The sequence below is a fragment of the Muntiacus reevesi genome, chromosome 6 (assembly GCF_963930625.1).
Source record: "Muntiacus reevesi chromosome 6, mMunRee1.1, whole genome shotgun sequence".
In the NCBI taxonomy this organism is placed as follows: Eukaryota; Metazoa; Chordata; class Mammalia; order Artiodactyla; family Cervidae; genus Muntiacus; species Muntiacus reevesi.
In genome coordinates, this window is record NC_089254.1 from 17855698 (window position 1) to 17872633 (window position 16936).

Here is a 16936-nt window from a genome sequence, read left to right on the forward strand (position 1 = left end):
GCCAAGCCCTGGTCAAGAGGTGGGGTCCCTCTGTGGGCTTTTGTGGGCCTCAGTCAAGCACCCAGTCTGAGTACTCCCACCAGCGCCCAGGTCCAGCTAAGGAGACAGATCTCAGCTGGTGGTGCCCTCAGGGACAGGCCCCCAACCCTGCCCAGTCGTCATCACTGAGGGAGCCAGGTGCCTAGGACCCAACCAACCCTCAAGTGTTTCACTCAAACTGGAGAGAATTGTTAGTATAGAACCAACAGAAATGCATGTTTTAGCAAATACCAATCCAGTGATTTCTCAGATCACAATTGCCCTTCTTGGAGATTAGCCCCAGCCACACAGGTGAACCCGAAGTCATGATGTGCAATGTTCTTGCTACTTACCCTGACCTTTGGGCACCTCCTTGGAGCAGATAACTGATCTCATCTGTAGCAATCTTCTGAAACTTGGAACAGTGAGACCAATGCTGGTTAAAGCTGTTAGCTTAATAGCAGTGTCCCTGTACTCCAGTTACTGAAGCCTCCCTGAACTGCAACCCACAGAGACAGACACCGCCATTAGGTCATGGAGATAGGGATGGGGATGACGTTCTCGACTACTTCAAGGCCTGGGCTTGGCAGTGGGTGCTCCCAGAAAAGGCTCTGGAGCAAGGTGGGACACAACCTTCAGCCTGTCTCCGGGTCTCCCAGCTCAATGGCTGGCCAGAGAGCCCCCGATCTACCTCTCACTGCTCTCTCTGCCACAAGGACCGCTGGGAGCTCATTACTGGCAGAGCCACACCTCTAACCTCCACGCTCAGGGGCTCATGCTAATGGTCTCACTAAGCTTTGAGTGCTAACAGCTGTGTGCTGTTAGGGGCGAGCAGTCCACCCCTATTACAGATGCAGTGACCCACAAGTAGGAGGAATATTGCAAAAGCAGAGGTCCCCCATGAGGAGAAATGCAACAAAACTTGATAGAAAACCACTGCAGCAGTCCAGCTGAAAATAATAGTCATTTGTAGCAGAGTGGTGGCAATGGAAATAGAAATCAAGAGTCCACGAAATATTTAAGTTTACAATTAGCAGGACTCAGAGATAGATTGTATTGTGCATGGAGAGGCTAGGATGGTTAGAGTCAGTGTGGAGCATCCTGAGTTTAGAAAGCCTGTGAGATTGTTGTTGTTCTGTTGCGCAGTCATGTCTGACTCTTTGGGATACCATGGACTGGAGCACAGCACACTTCCCTGTCCTTCACTATCTCCTGAAGTTTGCTCTAAGTCATATCCATTGAGTCCATGATGCCATCCAACCATCTCATCCTCTCTTGCCCCCTTCTCCTGCCTTCAATCTTTCCCAGCATCACAGTCTTTTCCAATGAGTAGGCTCTTCACATCAGGTGACCAAAGTACTGGAGCTTCAGCTTCAGCATCTATCCTTCCTGTGAACATTCAGGGTTGATTTCTTTTAAGTTTGACTTGTTTGGTCTCCTTGCTGTCCAAGAGACTCTCAAGAGTCTTCTCCAATGCCACAGTTCAAAGACATCAATTCTTTGGTGTTCAGCCTTCTTCATGGTCCAACCCTCACATCCAGGGAGAAATATCAATAACCTCAGATATGCAGATAATACCACCTTTATGGCAGAAAGTGAATAAGAACTAAAAAGCCTCTTGATGAAAGATGAGAGTGAAAAAGTTGGTTTAAAGCTCAACATTCAGAAAACTAAGATCATGGCAGCTGGTCCCATCCCTTCATGGCAAACAGATGGGGAAACAGTGGAAACAGTGACTTTAGGCTTTATTTTGGGGGGCTCCAAAATCACTGCAGATGGTGACTGCAGCCATGAAGTTAAAAGACACTTACTCCTTGGAAGAAAAGTTATGACCAACCTAGACAGCATATTAAAAAGCAAACCTTTGCCAACAAAGTTCCATCTAGTCAAGGCTATGGTTTTTCCAGTGGTCATGTATGGATGTGAGAGTTGGACTACAAAGTAAGCTGAGTGCCAAAGAATTGATGCTTTTAAACTGTGGTGTTGGAGAAGACTCTTGAGAGTCCCTTGGAATGCAAGGAGATCCAACCAGTCCATTCTGAAGGAGATAGGTCCTGGGGGTTCATTGGAAAGACTGATGTTGAAGCTGAAACTCCAGTACTTTGGCCACCTCATGCAAAGAGTTGACTCCTTGGAAAAGACCCTGATGCTGGGAGGGATTGGGGGCAGGAGGAGAAGGGGACAACAGATGAGATGGCTGGATGGCATCACCCACTTGATGGACATGAGTGTGAGTAAATTCCGGGAGTTGGTGATGGACAGGGAGGCCTGGCGTGCTGCAGTCCATGGGATCACGGAGAGTCGGACACGACTGAGCGACTGAACTGAGCTGAACTCTCATCCATACGTGACTACTGGAAAAACCATAGTGCTGACTGTATGGACCTTCGTTGGCAAAATAATCTCTGCTTTTTAATACGTTGCCTGGGTTTGTCATAGCTTTTTTCCAAACAGCAAGTGTCTTTTAATTTCATGGCTGCAGTCACTATCCACAGTGATTTTGGAGCCCAGGAAAATTAAAGTCTGTCACTGTTTCCATTGTTTCCCCACCTCTTTGCCTTGAAATGATGGGACCAGATGCCATATCTTAGTTTTTTGAATGTTGAGTTTTAAGCCAGCTTTTTACTCTCATCTTTCACTTTCATCAAGAGGCTCTTTAGTTCCTCTTTGATTTCTGTCTTAACGGTGGTGTCATCTGCCTATCTGAGGTTACTGATATTTCTCCCAGCAATCTTGATTCCAGCTTGAGCTTCATCAGCCCAGCACTTCACGTGATGTACTCTACATATAAGTTAAATAAGCAGGGTAACAATATGTAGCCTTGAGGTACTCTTTTCCCAATTTGGAACCAATCCATTCTTCCATGTCCATGTCTAACTGTTGCCTCTTGACCTGCATGTAGGTTTCTCAGGAGGAAGGTAAGGTGGTCTGGTATTCCCATCTCTAAGAATTTCCCACAGTTTGTTGTGATCCATACAGTTAAAAGGCTTTAGCATGTGAGGTATACAATGTTTGGTATAAATATCTATAAGCTGATGGATATATGGATACAGAGCTCTGAGAAGGTACCAGAGCTATAGATGTTAATGTTAATAATAATATTACCTCATAGATCTGTTTAGGAAATTCAATATAAAAAGTGCCTAACTGTACCTGTAACTTAGTAGCTCCTACCCCTCACCTAAACGACCTTCTCTTCAACTTTGTGAATTTATTCCTGGAGTGAGTACCAGTAGTCCTGGACCCCATTTCCCAGACTGCTAAGATCAATAAATGAACAGAAGTAATGACTTTGATATGTGTTAGTCGCCCAGTAATGTCTAACTCTTTGTGATTCCATGGACTGTAGACCACCAGGCTCCTCTGTTCATGGGATTCTCTAGGCAAAAATAGTGGACTGAGGAGCCATTCTCTTCTCCAGGGGATCTTCCTGACCCAGGGATCAAACCCAGGTCTCCAGCATTGCAGGCAGATTCTTTACTGCCTGAGACACCAGGAAAGCCCAGAGGCTTTGATTCCAAGCAATATTCAAGTCCTTTCAAATGACCGATATGGTGACTCTAGGAACATCACACAGGTCACTGAAATAAAGTTTTATATTAGAGCTCCACCAAGCCATTTGGCAGGGGAGAGCAGACAAATAAGATCCCCAAGCTTTCCCTAGAAAATGTTTTATATGGTAAAGCATATGTTAAATCAACAATGTTAAGATTCCAAACCACAAAGTCAAATTTTCTCAATAGGACCTACTACCTTAAGAAATAGATATGTTTCTATGCCTGTTTGCTCCCTCATCAGCTTTTGTGGGTGCCCAGTAATTCTAGAGGTTCTCATGTGGTAATTATACCTATAGTTTGAACACATACCTTTCAAAAAATATATCATTAGTGGAAAATCAGTCCCCATAATAAGATACTACTTACCATAACCCTAGTTACAAAACTATTTCCAAGAAAAAACATTTATAGACTTTGACTGAGAGAAAGATCAGCTATAAATAATAAACATTTCTCTCCTATCTGTGTCATAGATGAAGCAAAGATCTTTCCTTTTTTTCACCCTCAGTTCAGTTCAGTTGCTCAGTCGTGTCCGACTCTTTGTGACATCATGGACTGCAGCACACCAGGCTTCCCTTTTTTCACCAACTCCCAGAGCTTGCTCAAACTCATGTCCATCGAGTCGATGATATCATCCAATCATCCCATCCTCTGTCATCCACTTCTCCTCCTGCCTTCAATCTTTCCCAGCATCAGGGTCTTTTCCTATGAGTCGGTTCCTCACATCAAGTAGCCAAAATATTGGAGTTTCAGCTTTAGCATCAGACCTTGCAATGAATATTCAGGACTGATTTCACCCTACAGCAGGTTATAATTAATCTCAAGAAATTGAGTAGGTGAGTGTATATTATCCATGTTCAGACTTGTGGCATATGTCCAAACTTTGTTCATTTTAGTTCTAAAAAGAATCATCAGGAATACAATTCTTGTCAATCAGCCAATAACTGCCTACACATTGTTCTAAGCACAATTAGTTGAAGACTTAGTTTCCTCACCTATATTGGGCTCTTTCACACCAAAGTGCTTTGACTATGCTCAGAAATTACAAAATTATGCTACAGGAAAAAAAGCCTTGAAATCTAAAGCTCAAATTATTTTTTGCATAGACAGATGGTAGATGATACAGAGAGAGAAAGAGAGAGAGATTAAAGATAGATACTTTATTTTAAAACATTTACATTTTGTATGAATCAGCCAAATAAAATCATTCTTTTTCCAGTGTAAGAAATGCAGATTTCCAGTGAATCCATAAACAATTGAATCCATTAAACATTCACAAAACACAAAATTCTGAGAAACACAAAGATATAGGGTAACATAAGGAAATTTTTCATGATATGAAAATTTTAACCTGAAATAAAAGCATGATCCATTAACCTTATTTCAGAGCTTACACATCCTCCAAAGCCAACAGTGACTTGCAGTTAATGAAAAGCAACACAAAATATTACAAAGTCTACCTACTGTGGAACTTTAACAAGTCACTTTACTCATTTGAACCTGTCTGCCGCCTCTAAATGGGATGATAATTCCTACCAGGCAAGGATTAAGGTACTGGATGTGAAGTTACTGTCACACATTTAATACTAATACAGGCCATTACTATTTATTATCACTGTGATTACTATTGATCTGAACTTCATTTTAAGATAACTTATTTAATCATCGCACCATTTCTTAGCCAATATCAGTTTATCACAAGAAAAAGTATTCATTGTCAAGAGATCTTGTGACCCATTACTCAATAACTAGCAAGTAAGTTAAGTTGTTTGCTATCAAAATGTCATGTCAAGATTCAACAAGATTCGTTAGATCATTAACTGTCAAATTACTGTGTCATCAAGCTGCTATATCTGCTTGACTATTTTATTTTTTTAATCTGAAAATGGCTGCAAGTTTTGCCTGCTTGTCTTTTATACGGAGAACCAATCAAGAATTTCATTCTTTTTATTTGATTGGTAAAACTAGATTAATCATTTTGACATATTAATACATATAAAGCCATAATTTATATTAAATCATTACACAATGCCCTGAAGAAGGTATATCTAAAATATTGGAGTTGATATCTGGTAACAAGAAGAGGATATGTCTTATCCAACATAAAGGTACACCTAAGCAACTAGAGAAATAAACAAGTGATGGGGCAAACCACCTAAAAAATTCAACTTTGATTTAAATTGTCTACTTTTTCCTCTATTTTAGTTTATAAAACGGAATTCTTAAGATGATGTTACTATTTTATTCATGTGAATTCTTTTTAATTTACTATAAATGGAAGGAATTATTTTTCAACATTAAAATTCACTATCCCATACACCATGTCTGTACACAAATTTTAAACTTTAGATAAATACCTAGTGATGCTGCCTCTACTTTGTGGAAAAAACAATAAAGATGAAAATGTCAAAAAAGTTAAACAGGTATTTCTTTTTTCATACAGATGTTCCATAACTTTTAGATGAGAAGTTCTGTATTATTTGAACATAAATGTACAGAATCAGAAGGAAAAGAAAGTTAAATATCTTAATTTACATCACAAAAGGAAAAATAAAATTTTAAAAGATAGACTCAACAATCAAGTGAACCAGAAGTTTCAAATTCTGGGACTTCCCCGATGGCACAGTGGATAAGAATCTACTGGCCAATGCAGGGGACACAGGTTCAATCCCTGGTTGGGGAAGATCCTACATGCCACAGAGCAACTAAGCTCATGCACTACAGCTACTGAGGGAGGTCTGCATGCCTAGAGTCTATGCTCTGCAACAAGAGAAGCCTGCACACAATGTAGAGTAGCTCCCGCTCACTGCAACTACAGAAAGCCTGTGCAATACGACAAAGACCCAACACAGGCAATTAAGCAAATAAAAAATTTCAAATGCTGCAAATGGTCATATATATTTCTTTCTGTTCCCACTTCAACCACACCGAAACTCCCCAAGTGTAGGTTTTTATTCCTCTTGTGCAATTTACTGTCTTCCTGACTCAGTCTTTTACCTCTGTCCCCACTATCAATCCACATCTTACATGGACCACAAGTCCATCCATCCCAGAGCCCAGCTACGCTCATGAACAATCTTGCCAGAGCCATCACTGTCTGCAAACAAATTCCAGATATTGTGGCTTTGGCCACCTGGACCCAGAATATGTTTCCTTTCTTACCTCTTACTATTTCCTAAAACAATTTTTTTTTCCAATTGGTCCTCAAACACTTGTCTGGTTAGACATCTTTCAGAAAGAAAAGAAAACAAGTTGGGAAGAATTGCATACTAATATGGTTCCTGGCTTTCCTTAATATAATAATCTTTGAAGGAATTAATAAATTCTATAGTAAAGAAACTTGTGTCTTTTCTTTTAATCTCATATATTCACATTTTCTTTCTTACCTGACATCAAAACTAATACAATCAAACAAAACAAACAGTCTCACTCTCTTTTCAAAAATACTTACAATGTGTTCTACAGATACACATTAGGAAATTGTGTTCTTAAATTTACCCTGTTGCTGCTGCTGCTGCTAAGTCACTTCAGTCGTGTCCGACTCTGTGTGGCCCCATAGAGGGCAACCCACCAGGCTCCCCTGTCCCTGGGTTTCTCCAGGCAAGAACACTGGAGTGGGTTGCCATTTCCTTCTCCAATGCGTGAAAGTGAAACGTGAAAGCAAAGTCGCTCAGTCGTGTCTGACTCCTAGCGACCCCATGGACTGCAACCTACCAGGTTCCTCTGTCCATGGGATTTTCTAGGCAAGAGTGCTGGGCCCCAGGCAAATTGAATGAGTGTCTATTCTAGGATCACACTTGTACTTTGACACTCTGTGCCCCCTCATTGCTGCCTAGTGACTTGTACATATATCTTATTTCTGCTACTATGTTGGAAGCTGTTTGAGGATCAGATTATATCTACTTAATTTTATAAAATCTTTCAGAGTGTCATAAACACGGCAGAAATATTCATAGTTGTCACCTTAATGAGTGCATAGTCATAGCTTATTGAGGGCAGAGACTTTCAGGGTAGAACGATGAGAATTAGGGGACCCTGAAGAATGCATGAGGAAAGGCCAGTGAATGATAATAGAGCCAACAGAAGTTCTCTCAGCCATATGTAGCCAGGAGAAGAATATTGCTTATACCCTTATGGTGGGATGAGACCCAAATAGAGTTTCTTTGCTTACAACATAGAGGAAGAAGAAGTAAAACTAAATTTTAAGAAACTGCAATATACAGCAGGGCTCTCCAAATGGATGGAGCACATCATTTTGAAAAGGCAGGAATTTTAAACAAGCAATTGCCATATTCTCAACTTCTGTGTATATTTTGCCTGAAACTTAATCTGCAAATCACTAAAAGTTCAGGTTCTCCCTTCTCCCTTCCTCCTTCCCTTTCACACTCAACCAGCTTTCCACATGACAAAAAGAAGTCACAGCCCTCTTATGGCTCATTGCCTCCCAAGGTATAAATCTTCCATGGCAGCATAGGAACAACTTTACTGTTGCTTTAATCAAGGCATCATAATCAACTCTCTTATCCATCCGTATAATTTGACATTTTATATTTAATAATGATATATAAAAGTTTATACAATGTTTATACTGTTTTAGTCAATTGTATGTTAATGTTTATAATGATAACTCAAGTCAGGTAAAAAGTTTAATACTTAAAGACTTTGGTTAGATGAAAAAATCATTTCAATTTATAAATGATCTTTGTTGCAGAGAAGTATGATAGGGTGATCAATAAAAGTCTTTCAAGCATAAAAGTATATTACATTAGTATAAAATTCTTTGCAGAAAGTGGAATGGAAGTACAAGCTCAAGGAGAAAAAAGAGCAATGTAAAAATTCCAATGATTATATCATATTCCAAAGATTATATCTTATATACATAATATATACATACACAAATTATATACATATATATTTTAATATATATGGTTATCAAACTACTTATGTTTTGTATTGCTTAGAATACATTTAAAAGAGTGATGAAATTTAAAATTTTGTAATGTGAATATTTATAATATACTGGTAATTATATACTCTCAAAAAGTTTTCAATTGATTGTGAAAAATGATGAATGTCTATTTTAAAATGTATGATGGGTACATTTTATAAGTTTTTCTTCAAAGAGATATGTGGGCAAAAGTGAGACCACAGGCTTAAGGCTAAAAGGAAGAGGTTTGAGACTACTGGCTACCACCCTACTTCTAGACTAGAAAATAATGAGAAGAAAAAGAAAAAAAAACAGCTACTGTTGTGGGTACACACATATACATACACCCCTCCTCCCTCATTATTCCTAACCCCCATTCTTTGCCTGCCTCTTCCACCAGCTCCACCTCTGACATATTTGGTGGTAAAGCCAAGCGTTTCATTCTTTGGGAAGAACCAAAGACCAGGAACCTTAAATTACTCCAGAGCAACGATCTACGGCTGTCACCTTGTCTTCACCCTAGAATGACCCACATTCATAAAGCTAGAAGTTGCAGCAGGCAATGGAGGCCCCCAGGGAAGCGGAAGCAGGGACACTGGCCAGGTGCAGGAGGACCCTGGAGGGATGAACTTGGGTTAAGAGTACAAAGGTGTTCTGGGTGAAAACTGCAGTACACTGCTTCAAAAGCTGATCAGGCCCAGAGATAACACTGGGACTGGTGGTAGGAAGCAGCTCCACCCAAGGCCTGAAAGATGGAGCAGTCAGATGTGTAGACAGACGGAGTTGAATATTTGTGAGACATTTAGGGGGCCTTGTGAAGAAGAAGAGATTTGGGTTCAGTTGCCCAGAGTAGGACAGTGAACTGAAGGATGTGATGATATGGCCCTGAGTCCAATGTCATCCTTGACTCCTGTTTCTCAGACTGAAGATGTCCATGGTTGTGTGGGTCATATTTATATCTTTTGTTCTGAAACTCCCTCTTAGAATTGCCTTCACTATGTCCTCGTCAGTCCTGGTATCAAAATCACACAGAGGGCTAAGAAAGTATTCACTTGATTAAGGTTTAAATACCCACAGTGAAGGACAAAAGGAGCTTGAGATGCTAAAATATTTCATGTTGATTTACCACATTAAACAAACTCTGAATATAATTACTTGACCTTTCATTTGCCTGTGCAGACCAGGTTACCTCTAACTGAGGGGGGGAAACATGAGATTTCAACAGGTTTCAGGCTTTTGTAGACCTCAAGATTGCAGATTCATGAACAAGAGTCATCATAAACAGAAACAATAGGAGTGATCCAAGTGTTTAGTATCATCACATACATCAGAAACAATGCATTTGTCTCTAACCCACACACAAATGCATACATTTCCAGATACTTACCAAGAGGCAGATTCATTTAAGATGGTTGACTATTTCAGTTCAGTTCAGTTCAGCCACTCAGTCATGTCTGACTCTTTGCAACCCCATGGACTGCAGCATGCCAGGCCTCCCTGTCCATCACCAGCTCCCAGAGTTTACTCAAACTCATGTCCATTGAGTCAGTGATGCCATCCAACCATCTCATCCTCTGTCATCGCATTCTTCTCCTGCCTTCAATCTTTCGCAGTATCAGGGTCTTTTCAAATGAGTCAACTCTTCCCATGATGTGGCCAAAGTATTGGAGTTTCAGCTTTAGCATCACTCCTTCCAGCGAATATGCAGGACTGATTTCCTTTAGGATGGACTGGTTGGATCTCCTTACAGTCCAAGGGACTCTCAAGAGTCTTCTCCAACACCACAGTTCAAAAGCATCAGTTTTTCAGCGCTCAGCTTTCCTTATAGTCCAACTCTCACATCCATACATAACTACTGGAAAAAACATAGCTTTGACTATATGGACCTTTGTTGGCAAAGTAGTGTCTCTGCTTTTTAATATGCGGTCTAGGTTGGTCATAACTTTTCTTCCAAGGAGCAAGCGTCTTTTAATTTCATGGCTGCAGTCACCATCTGCAGTGATTTTAGAGCCCAAAGAAATAAAGTCTGTCACTGTTTCCACTGTTTCCCCATCTATTTGTCATGAAGTGATGGGGCCAGATGCCATGATCCTGGTTTTCTGAATGTTGAGTTTTAAGCCAACTTTTTTCACTCTCTTCTTTCACTTTCATCAAGAGGCTCTTCTTCACTTTCTGCCATATGGTGGTGTCAGGTTCTTGAGATTTCTCCCGGAAATCTTGATTCCAGTTTGTGCTGCCTCCAGGCCAGCGTTTCTCATGAAGTACTCTGCATGTAAGTTATATAAGTAGGGTGAAAATATACAGCCTTGATGTACTCCTTTCCCTATTTGGAACCAGTCTGTTGTTCCATGTCCAGTTCTTTTTTTTTTTTTTTTTTCCCCATGTCCAGTTCTAACTGTTGCTTCCTGACCTGCATACAGATTTCTCAAGAGTCAGGTCAGGTGGTCTGGTATTGCCATCTCTTTAAGAATTCTCCACAGTTTGTTGTGATTCCACAAAAAATATTTTCTCCGCTGAAAATAGTCAAAACAGTTAACTTAGGAAAACTTATTTCTGACCAAAGAAAAGTTCTCTGGAGTTCACTTGGATAAATGTTTGTCTATTCCTGGGAACTGTGCTCTGTGACTTAAAGAAATGAGCACTACCCTGGAATCAGATGACCTCAATTCCAACCTAACTCTACCATTTACTGTTTGGTTACCTTAGACCTCAGTTACTTCCTCTGTAAAATGAAGATAGTGCACGCCTCAAGGGATTGTAAAATTAAAATAAAAGTAAAATTGTTAATGTCAATGTTAATTAATTTTCTTTTCTTATGATACCTGAAAGGTATTATGCCTGCATTAAGTACTTGGATGTGAATTGGTCTCCACCTGAGAGCAAAACAGCAATGAACTGAAATAGAAATATAAAAAAATAATAAGCACATCTTTATTGGTTTAGCAAAAAGGCCAACATTAGAAAAAGCAAAAACCTGCAAATTACATGAATCTAGGTTAATTGTTCAGGAGGTTTTTCTGGTTGCAGTGAAGACTTAAAAATTTAAATCACTGTATTCACAGATATTCAGATATATCTAATTTAGCCTAAATTGACCTCTCAAGATAAATAAATGAGTCATATAATGAGTCACATAAAAATATTAATTTTTTAAATGAAAAAAATCAAGAAGATGATTTTATTTTAAGGAACTAAGCTTTATTTTTTTGAGAAGCGACTAGAAGGCTCAGTGGTAAAGAATCTGCTGACCAAAGCAGGAGACACAAAAGACACAGGTTCGATTCCGGAGGAGGAAACAGCAACCCACCAGTATTATTGTCTGGAGAATTCCATGGACAGAAGGAGCCTGGTGGGCTGCAGTCCATGGGGCCGCAAAAGAGGAGGACACAGCTGAGCACACATACAAAGCCTACAGAAATGCCAGTAGAAAATATTTTAGGCAAAAATAATAATAGTTATTATACTGATATTAATAAGTAGCTAAGATTGACTGATACTTATTACCAGATACCAACTGAGTGCTGGTATGTTACAGACATTGGTAGGGAACATTTATATATATTAACTCCTCTTAGCCCCACAACAACCCTACAAAATAGGCATTATTACTTCTGTGACTGTTATTATTATGACTTTATGAAAGAAGAATTTGAGGCCCAGAAAGGTCTCCCAACTAGAAGGGAGAGGATCCTGAAAGTTGGCTTGCTTAACTGCTAAGGGATAATGCTATTGGAAATAGTCTCTGAGACCTGAGGAAAATGAAAATAAAAAGTAAACGGTCAAAGGGGCTTTTTCCTTCTGATTCTCTTCTCACTCCATGTCCCCATGGGGCTGATATAAGCACAGATCTTTTGTTAGAGCCAAGAAAAGGAGCATATTCTGCCTATATCAATTTTATTAGTGCCAATTTAGTTACCCTTTTAACAGTATGATTTGAAACACTTGCGAACATAAAAGCACTGGTAAGATTTCATTGTTGTTTTTGTTTTTACTGGTAAGAAAGACAATGTTGATATAAAACAAACATAATTGAGAATTTTCTAAATGTACACCTATTTTTATTTTATTATGCTAAATAAACCCTTTAGTGTGTTATAAAACACATGATATAATAATAAGTTCCCATTTACCACATCAATACAAGAAATGGTAACAATTTTCTATATTATTCAAGACATAAAAAGGTAGAGAGATGCCGAGTAAAGTCCTGGCTTTATGGTTATTATTGTTGCTGCTGTTGCTCCTATTTCCAAATTTGTGGTACTTTTCTCAGGAATAGTAACCTGCCTAAGAAAGTGAATCCTATTTGCCTTAAGCAAAACAGTCACTTCTAATCCATGCTTAGGATTTCAACACAATCATCAGGTATTCAGTGCTGGCATGCATGCTGTCTTTTCAGCATGCCTGACTCTGTGCAACCCCATAGACTGCAGCCCTCCAGGCCCCTCTGTCCATGGGATTCCCCAGGCAAGGATACTGGAGTGGGTTACCATGCCCTCCTCCAGGGGAACTTCCCAACACAGGGAGCAAAGCTACATCTCTTGGATCTCCCACATCGCAGGCAGATTCTTCACCCACTGAGCCACTGAGGAAGCCCCCAGACATTTGGTAACACTTTGAAAATACAGCTTGGATGACTCAAATTCTATGCTCGTGCCTGGGAACCCTCTCTAACTTGTAAAACCATTTGTAGGTCTCAAGCAATCAGGTATGCACACCTTCACAGAAAGCGAGTGACAAAATTTGACTAGTTTATCCGAGAAATAAAAGGAAAACCCAAAACAACATGGTCTCTGTTTTAAGGAATGAGCTCAAACAGAACAATTGCATACTAATGGTGATAATAAAAGCAACAACCAAATGAACATTTAATGTCATAGACACTGTTTAGACTTGGCCTAAAATACCTAAAGACAGTGTCCATTTTGGATCTACATCAATCTCAAAATTATTTTAGCCATCAAGCAACTTCTGTTGTTTTGCATGTGCCAGTGATGAGATAGGCACCAGGATCAAGTGTATAATTAGTAGACAGACACAGCCTCTGACCTTGTGGAGTCAATGAGACTGGATTGAGTGAGGGAGACCAAGAAGTGATGGACAGTGGTAAGATGATGAAGAGAGATGGGAGAAACAAGAGTAGAAAAAGATGGGCAGAAGAATGAGAGTGACATAATGGAATACATTTAAAAGTAAGAAAGAGAAAAGTTGTCCCCAAAGACTCAGAAGCACTCAGCTCTGCTTTATTCAATGATCTGAGAGAACACTGAATGTAACTTTTTTTATAATACCAAAACCTTTCATTATCATAGCAGTCTTCATAAGGAGTCTAACTTTATATTCTTAGATTAATATTTATAGTTTCTAAGGCAAACAGTAGGTTTCCATATTTTATTATATTATCTTTCTTTTTCATTAAAACTAACATGCTGCAGAGATCAAGATCTAACAATGAGGTGATAAAAAATGAAAAACTGTAAATGTCAGCTCCTTATGAGGCCATAATAGCTTAATGACTGATACTGCATCAACAGTGTATGTAGAAACAATACACACAGTATACATATATATTTTTAATTAATCATATCATCTGTATTATTTTTTAGAAAAGTACTATAAGCAGGAATAAACAAAATTACTTTTGTGTAGCCATAAAAAGTATTTATTTCTAAAATAGCTTTTTACTATTAAATATGTACATTACATGTACAATATTAATACATAACTTTATATATTACATACCTCATGTAATCAGTGAAAAGCCATGATTATTTATAAAAGAACATTTTTAGCCATTAAATCACTATATCATGAGTCACTGAAATTTTCAAGCACATTTTTTGTGATAAAATTACCTTATAGCATATTCCCTCCATTCCTTTATAACTCTTCCTTCAATAATTAATTAGAAAAAATGAATTTGTATTAGTTTAAAGAAACTATTTTGTGACAGGAATGTTAAATCTCTGTCTCAGACAAAAACATTTACACAGTTTGCTTTAACCATAATTAGGGAAACTATGACCAATGCAATATTCTTTGTATAAAGAAAGAAAGGAAGCTAGCTATAGCAGAGCCTCAGTAACTCTAGTGTGGTATCAAAGATGATTTAAATAGGATTCTTTAGCATTGGATAACCTAGATAAAATCAGTGCCAGAAATTCAATGGAATGAAATAAACATGATTTTGTGGTTATCTTAGAGTACAGCCTAATGAGAGAAATAGCAAGATGTAGAAAGTATCTCTATATGTGGGCATTTAGAGAAAGAACAGGAATGACTATTTGTCAATAACTCAACCTTCAATTCATATACTATACACAGCCTATGAAACATTTCACATACTATAACTCTGGTGCTGTAATCTTACATTGGAGTGGAGCTGGTGCTACTCCAAACCTGTCTCATTGGGTAGTCACATATTTTTCTTACATGCCACTGGTTATAAGACATTTTTTTAAGTTCTTCTAAGAATGAAAAAAAGCATTGCCAATTAAAGATAGCATGCCCTTGTTTGTAAGACACATCCCATTTCCAGAAATACTAAAGTATGAAAAAATGTGCATCTTGGAATCAGTGAAATCTCATAAAGAAAATTCCATTCAAACTGTCCTCTGGTCTAGTCTTTAATTTATATTATGAATGTTTCCCCAGTGACCTAGGCTGGTTCATGTTTCATACCCAATATCAGAATAGCAGCAAGTCTCCTTTATTAAACTCTGAAGAGTCAGCTCCTTTTTCTGTCAACATAGCCACTTCGGAGAACACCTTTAATCATATCTCAGTGCCTCTCCCCTGATGGCTCCTAATGGCTACAGCAAGATCTGTACCATCCTTGAGAGTAAGGTAGCCCATGCTTTTCTAAAGTGCTTCCTGCCAAGTATCATCACAGCATGTCTCCTTACCACCCATGTGATGGGTTGGTATTGTCCCAAAGATAACACTGGAGCGACTGGCGTTAACAGGGAGAGAACACAAGTTACCTGACTGGGAATAAAAGATACACGAACAAGTTGCATAAAGTTAGGGGAGGCAGAATATGAATCTAAGCTTCCTCCAGGCCCTCATACCCCCTATGATGTTCGCTGCTGATCATGATATCTCCTGGTTGGAATCCGTGGGGCAGGAGTGGAGATGCAAACACAGACTTGTGGACACAGCAGGGGAAGGAACAGGTGGATGAATTGAGAGAGCAGCGTTGAAACATATACATTACCATATGTAAAACAGACAGCTAGTGGGAAGATGGGAACTCAGCTCTGAGCTCTGTGATGACCTAGAGGCGTGAGATGGGGGGAGTGTGGGAGGGAGGCTCCCGAGGGAGGGCACATAAGTATGCCTAGAGCTGATTCAGATCATTGTAGGGCAGAAACCCACACAACATTGTAAAGCAACTATCCTCCAACTAAAAATAAATTAACAACAAAAAAGATCCTGTCATTGGATTTTCGATACCCTCCTGTCCTCCAACAGAGCACCAGCTATGCTGAAGACCTTAGGTATGTGGTACATACTAGAGTCTGGGGGGCCACAGTTTATGGGGTTGCCAAGGGTCGGATACAACTGAGCCACTGAGCACACACACAACATGTACATGCTGGCCCAAAAGGTGTGAGAGCCAGTACAGCTCTGGCACATTCTGATTAGTGGCTTCAGGACCAGGTAAAACAAAGATCGGTTCCCCAGGTGTAACATCCCCCAACAGAACTGTGTTTGGAGCTAGAAATGTCTCCTTTATCCCCATATATGCTTTATTTCCAATTTTGCTTTTTTGTTGGAAAAGAATATCTTTTTATGTTGAATGTTACCAGAAGTCTCTCTCACTGAGCAGGCACAGAGAGACTTTGTGACATTCAGTATGACTCATGTGGGCATTGTCCTGTCCACAGCAGAATGGGGCATTAATATTTCTATGTCTAACCATTTCAAGTCTACTTACAAGTAGAATAAGCTGCACAGTTCAAAGTGTGGAACATAATGGCTGTTGGAATTTTGATTCCTTAGGTGAAACTTCTGATATTCTAATGACACTTTATTAAAGGGAGAGAAAAAAGTAGCCTTTTGAATCACAGAAAGTTCACTTCCAGCACCTACCCAGAGACATCTGTGAAATGACTAGTGAGAGGAAAATGCATCTCACAAGGAAGAATCTTACCTCTGAACTCTTTCAGTTCTGTCCTCAGATCAAGAAAACTAATCATTAGGGGGAAATGCCTACACTGTTTTATTTTTAGCTCTAGTAAGGAGAAACCTATTATTTCTTTCACTCCCTGGATGAGACAGAAAATATTCTCTAGGAGTCTAATAACATAAAATATTCTGCTGATTTTTCCAATTGTGGGGATACACCTATATTTTATTATAAATGGAGGATAAATTATGAGTCACAGAAGTAAAAACTGATTTCTAAAATTCTACTTTGGTTACAGATAAG